Here is a 13,974-nt window from a genome sequence, read left to right as displayed (position 1 = left end):
TCGTTAGTAAAAAGGAGACTTTCAAATTTATAAAAATAAATAAATAAATAAAGAGTGGTCTATTTGAAATCGTGGAGAACATTGTTCCTAACTTAATATTGTTTACTATAACATAAAATTGAATTTTTATGCTGAAATTGCTAAGTTGTTTGAAAGCTTCATTATTTTGTGATTTCATATTTTGTCATTTTTTAAGGTGTTCTATGTTTAGTTTGGTATATATTCTTTTCATGATATTGCAGTATTTTGTTGAGTATGACCTCTTAGTCTATAAAAGTTGCATTATCTTATCAATGGGGAAAATAAATCCGTATTGTTATAATTTATCTACTTATTTCAATAATATTTACAAATAAATCACATTCGATTTATATCAATATATTATTACTAGACATTGATTAGATAACTTATCTTTACAAATACTTAAAATTAAGTGCTTATTAGATTATTCGGTTCATTCTAGTAAATATGTATAATTAAGATATTCATATCAGTATCATTTACCAGGTTAGACTAATTTTACGAATTAATGAGATAATACAATCTGAATGATGATGAATGAGTGCCAATATTGCTACACTTCTAGAAAGAATTTACTTATGACATATTTAATACAATGTATAGAAATTGAAAAATCCTTTTAATTTTGGTTTTAAAAAGTTTTTGCCTTCTTTGTCAATTATTATTGAATTAAACTTACCTTTTATATTTAAAATTTTAGTTAAACCTTGACATATTTTAATGACTTAAACATATAAAAGAATATTAAATCATATTATTTCTTCCATGATGACCCTGAAACAAAGACATTATGTTTGTACAATATTTACCGACACACAAAGTAAATAAATTTATATTATTATTTTCCCCATGTCAGCGTTTTTACATACATAATGATAGATCCTATTCAAAACAACACTTGACACAAAAAAGTTCTTCTAAAAACCTTGGAAATATTTGTTTTAGTTCTATTAGTTCACAATAATGAATTATATTTCTATATATTTATATTACACCGAACTGTTCTTATTAAAAAAATATTATTTTAATTAAGATTGCTTATATATAATTAATTAATAAAGTAAAATAACATGCATTTCCTCATGGTCTGATTCATAAATTAGTTTCTTTAGCAGTTTCAAATCTAACGAATCAGTTTATTGTTTTGACTTGATTAGTTGAACAAACAATGGAAGCTAATATCTCTGACACAATTATAATCTGATTAATCCAGCAGATGCGTTTCCATTGATACAATATCTCTACCTCAAACAATGGTATGTTAATCTGTCCTTTGAAATATATTCGACCAATTAGTCTATGATTTCGTAAACATCACAGATTTTTATCAGTATAGGGTTAATAAAAAATTAAAATATAGAAAACATCGCAAAATCCATTTTAATTCTAAATATTTCTCAAACAAAACATTATTTAAATTTGTTTTATTTGTATTATCTATTAAAGTGACAATTATCTTCAAAATTGTATGAATCGCAATGCAATGTCTTTTTTAGTAGATTGGTATATTGTTGTGAGTTACAATAAGAGCTAATGCTTTTCATCCTGTCGCGGATTGATCTAGCAAAAGCGTCGATACTGGTACAATATCCCCACTTCACACAATGAGACAATAATCCACGATCATTAAATAATCGTTTCTTTGTTCGGCGATTACACCTTCTGGTATATGTTTGTATCAGTATTTTATTTTGTGTATTCTTTTTGTATCAGTATAATTATTAAAAACCATTAATACATCTTTAATTGAAAAGATATTGGAGTTTAAACAGAATAGAGTGTATTCTATCTTTCAGAAAATTATCTTTAATATAAGACAAAATGAAAAATACACAATCATCTTAGTGGTTCTTCTTTAGTTGTATTATTGGACTATATTGTATAATATTTCCAAGTTATATATACTATAAAAACATATTTTACGTTAATATGAAATAATTTTTGTTTCAAAATACTGATAAAGGAACAAACAATATCGATGTATTATTAATTTATTGCTAAATAGTTCGACAAACAATGGAAACAAATATCTCTCATCTTTTGATTGATATCTGTTTGTATATTGATAACTGTACTGTACTGTAATGATGATGATGTTCTAAAGTATATTTGACTACTATCACTCGATGATCCTAACAAAAACAAAATATGTAGCAGAAAACTAATTACTTTGTGTCCATCCATAGGCTCAATATTCAGTAACTAACAAAAATAAAGATGACGCAGTTTTGTTGATTGATTGACTTTTGGGATTAGGTAGGTGACATTTTTTTGTAACATGTACTTATTATAATGTTGTATTGCATTTAGTACGATTGCGTTTGGTCGTTTTCTTTCGTTAAGGTAGTAAATCTCATAGATCAGCTTGTTAATTTTCGTTAAGTAACACAGATAACAAATTAACCAGAGAAATATATTATGTAATAAATTCTTTAATATTTTAATTATATTTTTTTAAAGAAAATAAGATGAAATAATAAATGAGAAATAATGAAGTAAGTGGATAGAGATCAGAGATAGATATCATCTTATATAAAGGCGCTAAGTATAAAAGCGTCTCTATATTTCAACAGTATAATAATTTAATATGTTGGTATTAATTTACTATTAAAGTTTAGACATTGTTTCATACTACTATAGATGTACAAAATGCTATAGAATTCTTCTCTAAATAATTTTACATTCTCTCTGTAAGGTGTAATATTTTATGTTCTTTCATATCTATTCAGTAGAAGTTTTCATAACCAACCAAATATTAGATTAAAATGATCTTATTTATGTATCATATAATTAATAATACTTTTTTATTTTATTGAAATATTATTCGGAGACGGTTTAGAGGTTGGCATGGATGGCAATTTTAAGAAACTGAACCTTAAGAATAAAATTTTGATTAGTCTTTGTGTTTAATAATTTTACTAAAGCATGAAAATGAGTGAAAAACCTATTTTAACAAAATTGTGGCTCTATAAATATATATCCAACGGAATTGGCTTGTATTTTTGTAATGCATTTCTTGTTGTTCTGTTGTTGTTTCTGAAACAAAAAAGATAATCAATTCCTATCATATAAAATTAATGGAAGAAAAGAAATAGAGAAAATGTATTGAGGAAATAAGAATCAAGAAAGAGTGAATAAATACTAATACTGATGCTAAAGCTAAACCTATTAAATTATAAAAGAAATAAAATCAAAATATCATATTAATTTGTCTATATTAAGTCTCTGAAATTTTAAGACCCCTCCTCTCATTTTACTATTTATTATATATTTATTATATTTATTAATACAGTGAGCCATTAAAGAGTCCTATAAATAAATTCTATCTAGAATCTAAGTACGACCTTTTATTCAATCAAAGTTGTATTATCTTATCAACGGGAAAAATAAATCCGTATTTTTATAATGTAAGTGTTTATTTCAATAATATTTACAAATAAATCACATTTCATTTAAATCAATATATTATTAATAATGATTGATCAGATAACTTGTTTCTACAATAATTACAATAATTAGGTACTTATTGAATTATTCGGTTCATTCTAGTTAATATATATATAACGTATAAGATATTGATATCATGTTTACTTACCAATAAAACTAATTTCACAAATTAATGAGATAAAACAATCTGAATTATCTGGTAGTACTCATTTTATTATTTATTCAATATTTAATTTTAATTAACTCGGTGAGACATTAAACAATCATATAATATTTTTATCCTATATAATAATTTTTATCAAGAATATATTTGACTATTAACAGTAAGTAAAAAATCGCAAACAAAATAAAAATTAGTAATAGAGATTTTACCAAAATGTTTTCCCTTTAGTATTCGAAATAATGAGTTTGGTACTGCAATTCTACTAAAAAAGAATCAACAAAGAAAAGATTCTAAGAAGTAGAGTAAACCATAAATACTAATGCTAAACCTATTAAATTATAAAAAGCATAAAATTAAAATATAATATTAATTTATTTTTAGAAAATTTTAAGCGTTCTCCTGTTATTTTATTATTTATTATTAATTAAAACAGTGAGACATTAAACAATCCTATAAACAAAAGTTATCTAGAATATATTTGACTATTAACAGTAAGTAAAAAATCGCAAACAAAATAAAAATTGGTAATATAGATTTTACCAATTTTTTTCCATTTAATATTCGAAATAATGAGTTTGGTACTGCAATTCTACTAAAAAAATGCTTCTCCTCCTTCAGTAAAAATAATAGAAATAAGATGATTTGATTTATATATTATTACATGATACTGTTTAGAGGAAGTCATGGCCATTTTAAAAAACTAAAAAAATATAAGCCAGTATTTAAAGAAATTAATTTTCGTCATATGAAATAAATGAAAAACGGAAATTCGGAAAAGTTACAAGGAAAGAAAGGAAGTAAATAGTGAAAAGGCACTGAGAAAATAAGAATCAACAAAGAGAAGATTCTAAGAAGTAGAGACAGAGTAAACCATAAATACTAATGCTAAACCTATTAAATTATAAAAAGCATAAAATTAATTTATTTTTAGAAAATTTTAAGCGTTCTCCTCTTATTTTATTATTTATTAAATATTTATTATTAATTAAAACAGTGAGGCATTAAACAATCCTATAAACAAATGTTATCTAGAATATATTTGACTATTCACAGTAAGTAAAAAATCGCAAACAAAATAAAAATTGGTAATATAGATTTTACCAATTTTTTTCCATTTAATATTCGAAATAATGAGTTTGGTACTGCAATTCTACTAAAAAAATACTTCTCCTGCTTCAGTAAAAGTAATAGAAATAAGATGATTTGATTTATATATTATTATATGATACTGTTTAGAGGAAGTCATTGCCATTTTAAAAACTAAAAAAATATAAGCCAGTATTTAAAGAAATTAATTTTCGTCATATGAAATAAATGAAAAACGGAAATTCAGAAAAGTTACAAGGAAAGAAAGGAAGTAAATAGTGGAAAGGCACTGAGAAAATAAGAATCAACAAAGAGAAGATTCTAAGAAATAGAGACAGAGTAAACCATAAATACTAATGCTAAACCTATTAAATTATAAAAAGCATAAAATTAAAATATAATATTAATTTATTTTTAGAAAATTTTAAGCGTTCTCCTCTTATTTTACTATTTATTAAATATTTATTATTAATTAAAACAGTGAGGCATTAAACAATCCTATAAACAAATGTTATCTAGAATATATTTGACTATTCACAGTAAGTAAAAAATCGCAAACAAAATAAAAATTGGTAATATAGATTTTACCAATTTTTTTCCATTTAATATTCGAAATAATGAGTTTGGTACTGCAATTCTACTAAAAAAATGCTTCTCCTCCTTCAGTAAAAGTAATAGAAATAAGATGATTTGATTTATGTGTTACTATATGACACTGTTTGGAGGAAGTCATGGCCATTTTAAAAAACTAAAAATATATAAGTCAGTATTTAAAGAAATTAATTTTCGTCATATGAAATAATTGAAAAACGGAAATTCAGAACAGTTACAAGGAAAGAAAGGAAGTAAATAGTGGAAAGGCACTGAGAAAATAAGAATCAACAAAGAGAAGATTCTAAGAAATAGAGACAGAGTAAACCATAAATACTAATGCTAAACCTATTAAATTATAAAAAGCATAAAATTAAAATATAATATTAATTTATTTTTAGAAAATTTTAAGCGTTCTCCTGTTATTTTATTATTTATTATTAATTAAAACAGTGAGGCATTAACCAATCCTATAAACAAATGTTATCTAGAATATATTTGACTATTCACAGTAAGTAAAAAATCGCAAACACAATAAAAATTAGTAATAGAGATTTTACCAAAATGTTTTCCATTTAATATTCGAAATAATGAGTTTGGTACTGCAATTCTACTAAAAAAATGCTTCTCCTCCTTCAGTAAAAGTAATAGAAATAAGATGATTTGATTTATGTATTATTATATGATACTGTTTGGAGGAAGTCATGGCCATTTTAAAAATCTAAAAATATATAAGTCAGTATTTAAAGAAATTAATTTTCGTCATATGAAATAATTGAAAAACGGAAATTCAGAAAAGTTACAAGGAAAGAAAGGAAGTAAATAGTGGAAAGGCACTGAGAAAATAAGAATCAACAAAGAGAAGATTCTAAGAAATAGAGACAGAGTAAACCATAAATACTAATGCTAAACCTATTAAATTATAAAAAGCATAAAATTAAAATATAATATTAATTTATTTTTAGAAAATTTTAAGCGTTCTCCTGTTATTTTATTATTTATTATTAATTAAAACAGTGAGGCATTAACCAATCCTATAAACAAATGTTATCTAGAATATATTTGACTATTCACAGTAAGTAAAAAATCGCAAACACAATAAAAATTAGTAATAGAGATTTTACCAAAATGTTTTCCATTTAATATTCGAAATAATGAGTTTGGTACTGCAATTCTACTAAAAAAATGCTTCTCCTCCTTCAGTAAAAGTAATAGAAATAAGATGATTTGATTTATGTGTTACTATATGACACTGTTTGGAGGAAGTCATGGCCATTTTAAAAAACTAAAAATATATAAGTCAGTATTTAAAGAAATTAATTTTCGTCATATGAAATAATTGAAAAACGGAAATTCAGAAAAGTTACAAGGAAAGAAAGGAAGTAAATAGTGGAAAGGCACTGAGAAAATAAGAATCAACAAAGAGAAGATTCTAAGAAATAGAGACAGAGTAAACCATAAATACTAATGCTAAACCTATTAAATTATAAAAAGCATAAAATTAAAATATAATATTAATTTATTTTTAGAAAATTTTAAGCGTTCTCCTGTTATTTTATTATTTATTATTAATTAAAACAGTGAGGCATTAACCAATCCTATAAACAAATGTTATCTAGAATATATTTGACTATTCACAGTAAGTAAAAAATCGCAAACACAATAAAAATTAGTAATAGAGATTTTACCAAAATGTTTTCCATTTAATATTCGAAATAATGAGTTTGGTACTGCAATTCTACTAAAAAAATGCTTCTCCTCCTTCAGTAAAAGTAATAGAAATAAGATGATTTGATTTATGTATTATTATATGATACTGTTTGGAGGAAGTCATGGCCATTTTAAAAATCTAAAAATATATAAGTCAGTATTTAAAGAAATTAATTTTCGTCATATGAAATAATTGAAAAACGGAAATTCAGAAAAGTTACAAGGAAAGAAAGGAAGTAAATAGTGGAAAGGCACTGAGAAAATAAGAATCAACAAAGAGAAGATTCTAAGAAATAGAGACAGAGTAAACCATAAATACTAATGCTAAACCTATTAAATTATAAAAAGCATAAAACTAAAATATAATATTAATTTATTTTTAGAAAATTTTAAGCGTTCTCCTCTTATTTTACTATTTATTAAATATTTATTATTAATTAAAACAGTGAGGCATTAAACAATCCTATAAACAAATGTTATCTAGAATATATTTGACTATTCACAGTAAGTACAAAATCGCAAACAAAATAAAAATTGGTAATAGGGATTTTACCAAAATGTTTTCCCTGTAATATCCGAAATAATGAGTTCGGTACTGCAATTCTCCTCAAAAACGCTCCTTCCAGACATCGGGTAATCGATTCGGAAAGGAACTGGGACCCGGCCAGGCTCGCATCGTTCCAATGGAAGTCCAATTTAAAGTAAACTTCGAATACAAAGGTAACGGTTCGAAAAAAAATGTTCCGTTTCCTTTAGGGTTGTTTCGGGATGCTAATAACTTCGGATGAGTTTTGTTATTTCCACTTTAAATTACCCGATTATCTGCGTCTGTCCTTTCCCAGTCACTTTTTCGCGTTCAATGATTCTCCGATACAAGAAATACCGATACACATAAAAGGGGCATTCGATTTTGTATAATCTTCTTATACTTGCACCCACGGGCGTCAGAAATGTACTCAGTGTCTCCATCGGAGATTTTATCTCTATTTTATTAATTTAGTTCTCTAACTTTTATGTAGTGAATGAATAATTTACACGCCATTAACAGTATAATGATTTCTTAAGATTATTGTTGATATTTAGATTCTATTTTGGAAGGATATATTTATTTATTATTAGTATACACGTTTGGACCACGCGAAGTACAACAAAGAGCCATTTCAATATTGTTTTCCTTCTTTCAGTCCATATTGCTTTCATTCTCCCGAAATGGGCCCTCTTTCGTTATTCTGACCACTTGGTTCCAGGTTTCCTGGATTTTTCTGTCTGGTCCAATTCCCAGTGACAAACTTTCTGTCTATAATCCTTTCTGTCCTTTTAGATCCTTAACTGCAGCAATCCGTTTCATTGTTTCAACCTTGGTCTTATAGCGAGCTTCATAGAATTCCACCACCTGTCTGATCAATCTGCTTGGTTCCATTATCTTAATATGAACATAAAACTTTAGCCTGCAGCCCTCAAATTCGAATAAATATTACTACATTTTTCCACTTCTTTCTTTGCCCTTAGCCTGCCTGTTCCTTCTTTTGTGAATCTTTGTGTGTTTTTGACCTAAAATGTTTGTATAAATTTTTCTTTCTTCCTTTCGGATTTCTGCAATGCCTCACTTCCTGATCAAAATGATGACGTTTTGATCACAGTGTTTTAATATCTCAGTTTTTTGTAGGTGTCTTTTGTCAAATTAGATTAGCCATCCTTTCCAGTCCAGTTTCTTCAATAGCTTCGCCCAAACATTTTAAAGGAAAAACCTTTTGGATTTTGCCATATTAATTTCTAAAAATGTTTTTCTTAATTTGTTTGCCTGTCATAAACACTGTTATATTGTTTTTGTCAAATTATATTTGAAGACCTACTTTTCCTGCTATTTCTTTTAGAATCTTCATTTATTTTCGAGCTGTTTAAGTGTTCTGAGTTGTAATTACATCGGTTTTCACATCCGAACCTTGTTCTTCCAAGATTTGGAAAAAAGATCGGCCGAGAGAGGCATAGGCCTTTTAAAAATCTACATATGTATAGACCACTTTTCTATTATAAAGTTTCTGCTGCCTGAGAATGAATTTTAAAATTAATATTTGTTCTGTAGAAGATCTGCCCAGTCTGTAACATGCTTAATATTCACCAATTTTGAACTGAAGTTGTTGTATTATTTTAGTTATATAGTTTTCATGTACTGAATGAACACCACACAAATAAGTATAATGATTCCTGAGACTATTGTCGATATGTAGATTCTATTTTGGAGCGATATATAATTTATTACTTATTACGTACTATGTTCTTAAACATCAACATGTCTCTGTTATTTTAATTATATATTTTTAAGCATTGTATGAATAATTAATATCTTATATAACAGTATAACGATTCTTTGAGATTGTCGTTCTCATTTAAGCTATATTTTGAAATGATATCTTATTTGTTTAAAAAAAAGGAGATATTGCACTTTAGAGAAGGAGAGAGTTTTCACTTTTCTTAAAAGTTTGTGAGTTTCTTGTGAGTTTTCTTTTCTTGAAAATACTCCTACTTTTACTTCTGTGAATCTTCTCTTTGTTGAGTCTAATTTCCTCAATCTCTTTTCTGTATTTTTCACTTGCTGCCATTGTAGTTTCCATCTATAATTATATCTCGCCTTCATTGTACTCTGCCTTCCTTTAGATGTAGTTTTGATGATTTCGCTCGCTCTTTTTATTTAATTTGTTTGATTTTTCATCAATATGTCGGTCTTTTTATTATCATCGTTATCTTAGTTGGTGTTATTTCTCGTGTGCCTTTACTCTAACTTTGGTATCTGTTGATTGAGACATTACATAATCAATGTTTTTATCCATGTTTAACATCATGCTTTTCTGTCATAGTTCATGGATTATTATTTAATATAGCCAATTTGACCCACTAAATGTTTACCTTATCTCTCTTTAGTAGACTTAGTTTTGTTATATATTAATTATATTTATAGGTTATCTTACTTTTTACTTATCAGTTGTTTCATTGACTTACTTTTCCCTGAATTTTGGTCACTATTTTGTTATTTTCTGCTCAATATATTTTAAAGCATTATTTCTGTTTACTATATTGAACACAAATTAAATAAGAAAAAAATATATGTCATTGAAAGTATCGGGAATAATTAAATAGTATGCTAACACTAATTATTAATAGATTTTTTGACAAACAAAACAAATAGCAACCTGCTTTGTAATTATCTTATAACGAGAGTTCTGTATTATCAAGTTTGCATGTTGGTAATGCCGTTTCTTAATTTCATTGATTAAATTAAAATTATTTTACCACTTTTCCAGATAAGGCTCAATGAAATCATATGAAAATGCCTCTTAATGCCTAATATTACTTTTTGCATTATTATCATTGTTTAATAAGACTTTTGCAAAACTTATTTAAATGAGCTTTACATCTTCTGCTTAGTGTAGGTATTATTGGTTCTGGAACGTTCTTTATTTCCATGCAACTTTTGTCTTCATAGTTTCAATAGAAATTCTAGTATTCTATTTGTTATTCCTTCACTATGGTTACGAAAATGGCTATAATTAAACCAAACGCTTTTTAAATAAAATAATAATAACATTTAATAATGAGTGTATTGAATGAGTGAATGAGTATATTTCATTAATAAATATTCTAAAATTGTACATTAAATATTTAATATGTTGAAAAATATTTAATAACAAAACGCATTGTCCTATATATTGTTTATCGGAAAAATAACAGAAATTAATGATTTTTAAATTTATTAATTACGTAAGAGACCAATACGTGAATATATTTAAAGGATATATATATATATATATATATATATATATATATATATATATATATATATAAACAACCCAAAAAAATATTTTAAATAAAATTAACCAAAAATCTATTCATGAAAATGAATCACACTAACACGAAGACATATTTTAACATTAATATATAATGATATAATAAATTCTAATCTAATATAAAATCATATATCGATATATTGATGTTGTAGGCGTTGCGAATTTATTCATGTATGTGCAAGTTTTGAAAGAGATTTTTGACGGTTAAAGAAAGAAAGCATTCTTGCAAACAATACATATCTTTTTAAAGCAATACCTGTTAGGTCTGGAACGATCTAAATCGATTAAATGTATGCATATTGTGATAACGTTGAAGAACTAGATTAAATTGCTGTCTAGGAGACTTGCTAGAGGAAAAACACTACTGATGTTTATCCAAGAAATGCATCCATATTGAATTATTAACCATCCTATTATAATTAAGATACTAACTAAAATAACTACAATCAAAAAAACTTCTAACTATCCTATTATCTTATTTTATTTGATACAATTCGTCAACTACTTCCACATCAAAAAAAATCCTCATAATAATTGTAAAAACAGTATATGTTTTATAGTTTTTGAATCATATGGAATCTTAGAACATTGCACAAAATAGAATGATATTTTTATCTGTGATACTAGCGACTAACACTGTAGGTAATTCATTTGATTAAATTATAAAAGTGTTTAATTTGATTGGATTTTATTGACAACGATGTACACATCTTGGATAAATAGGCTGGCAGTGGCATTTTGTTTTAATTAAATAAAACATTGGTAAGAGAACTTTTTATAGAGTGATAGAAGCTTGAGTTAAAATAAATATTCAGTTTAAAGATAATAATCGAAAGTTTTAAAAAATTGTTTTTACTTTATTAGCAATTTTGTTACTTCTCATCACTGGTTGAACAAAAACGACATGTTTCGAATTGCTCTATAATTTCAACGAATTTCTATCACTCTCTACTAAATGAGGTGCAAAACTCTAAACTTAAAGTCAATCAATTATAGTCAATCGATCTAATAAAGTTAGAAGCAATCAGTCAGAAATAAACTGTGAATACGAAAATATGATTTCGAAGGTTTATATTACTATAACGGCGTAAATCTGAGATAACATATATATCTGAAACAGAAATTAAATTATATAATATTATATATGCGTATTTGTTACCAAAATTAGACTAAACTAGTTAGATCAGTCACATTTCCGAGGAGATTTAGACTTAATGCCGGTGGAGTGTTGAGAATTTGACTGATCTACCTTTAGCGGTTTATAAAGTAAGCTAATATAGACACGATTTGAACCGTTCAAGCACTATGGTATGGAGTTTTTGCGTAGTATCGATTCTAGTAAGTAAAGGGCGATGTAGCATTAGATATATTGATATATAGCTGTCGGTATCAGTGAAAATCAATATGGGGAGTGTCGACGCCATAGGCGGCTGAACGGTTCATGATCTAACTGTTTATGAAATAAGTCTGCAGGCAAAATGCCAAAAATGTCTTCCTTAAGCTATTATCTATTTGTAATTTTTAAGGGAGCAAAATTGTCACTTCGAGCTAAAATGGTACGTGGATGGATAGCAAAATTTAAAAAATGGACTGAATTTCAATTGTAATTATGCAGTATCGCTCTATATCTTAGCTGTTTGTCATTATAGATGCTGCCGTTCTTAAATTGTTTTAATAATTATTTTTTGTCCCAAAAAATACCTGAAATATACACAATAATATTATTTTTACCTGACAACACAACTTTCAACTTATCTCAGCGCAGGCATTATTATTAGCAGGCGAAAGGAAAAAATAAAAATAGAAAAGAGAGTCTAAAATATTTCTTTAAATAATTTTTTATTAAATACTATTTTAATATTAATAGTTATTAAATTTTTATTGGATTTCACAAAAATGTTTTCTCATATTTATTTTGTCAATATATTTCTTGCTTTTTTCTGTTGCTATTTGATAATATAAAATAGTATCTGTATAATTGTTTTAAAATAAACGTGTATTGATGAATATTTGTCGAATATGCTATGTATATAAAGTTTATTTCAATATCTAATTGGGATTAACTTAAACAAGTAACGCTATTTAATTTTTTAAATTGTATTTAAAAATACAAGCAAAATTTTGACATATTTTAACAAGAATAGAATAAACTAAGTTTATTCAAATTCCGAAAAACAGTAACCCCATGAACTTCAAAATATTTAAAGAAAATATAGAAAGAACTAATTAATATTAAAATATAAAGTAAAACATATATAAATATCTTAATTATTGTTGGCATAAACAAATTTAAATATAGTTTTAACATATTTTGCAATTAAGATGCTGTTTGAAACCTGAATATGAGAACGTATTAATAATAAGTAACGTGAGTATTAATTTATTAATTAGCTATATTTATACATAGAGTGAATTTAATTAAAGATCTTTATTATTTTATTTACACAGTTTCTATCAATTGAAAAGTCTTTATATATTTTTTCAAAAATTAATAAAATTTATTCTATACATATAATTTTTATGTACTTTTGGTTAATTATGTTAGGATTTGGTATTATAAAATTGAATTATTATTAAAGTATGTATTTGTCTCGGGTAACTTATTATGATATTCAGTATCCTAAATATGTATCTATTAAATTAAAATATAAACTAAGCTTCATTTTTAAACATAATTATTGTAATTGTTTATGTAATTATTCTTTCTTATATAACTGTTTCGCATATTTTTAGTAAAATGTTGAAAGGAAGACTGACTGTCAGAAAAGAAAGCTGTTAAATAATATTTCTTCAATATTTTTCTTGGCCTATTTTTTGCCACAGTTGCTAAGGTATAAATATATTTATTACAATTTTAGACAATGAATTTCATTGATAAAGTCAAAAAGTAAAATAAATCATTAAAATTCAAACTTTGTAATATTAAAAGAAAATATAGGAAAAATTAATTAGTATTAAAACGTAAAGTAAAACATATTTAAATATCTTAATTATTTTTGACATAAACAAATTTATATATAATTTTAACATATTTTGCAATTAAGATGCTGAATATGAGAACGTGTTAATAATAAGTAACGTGAATATTAATTTATTAATTAACAATATTTATAC

Source organism: Rhynchophorus ferrugineus, unplaced genomic scaffold, assembly GCF_030347505.1.
Source record: "Rhynchophorus ferrugineus isolate W39M unplaced genomic scaffold, kcgeb_rfMv2 rfM1, whole genome shotgun sequence".
Classification (NCBI taxonomy): domain Eukaryota; kingdom Metazoa; phylum Arthropoda; class Insecta; order Coleoptera; family Curculionidae; genus Rhynchophorus; species Rhynchophorus ferrugineus.
The sequence above is the reverse complement of the archived record's forward strand: the minus strand, read 5'-3'. Positions refer to the sequence as shown.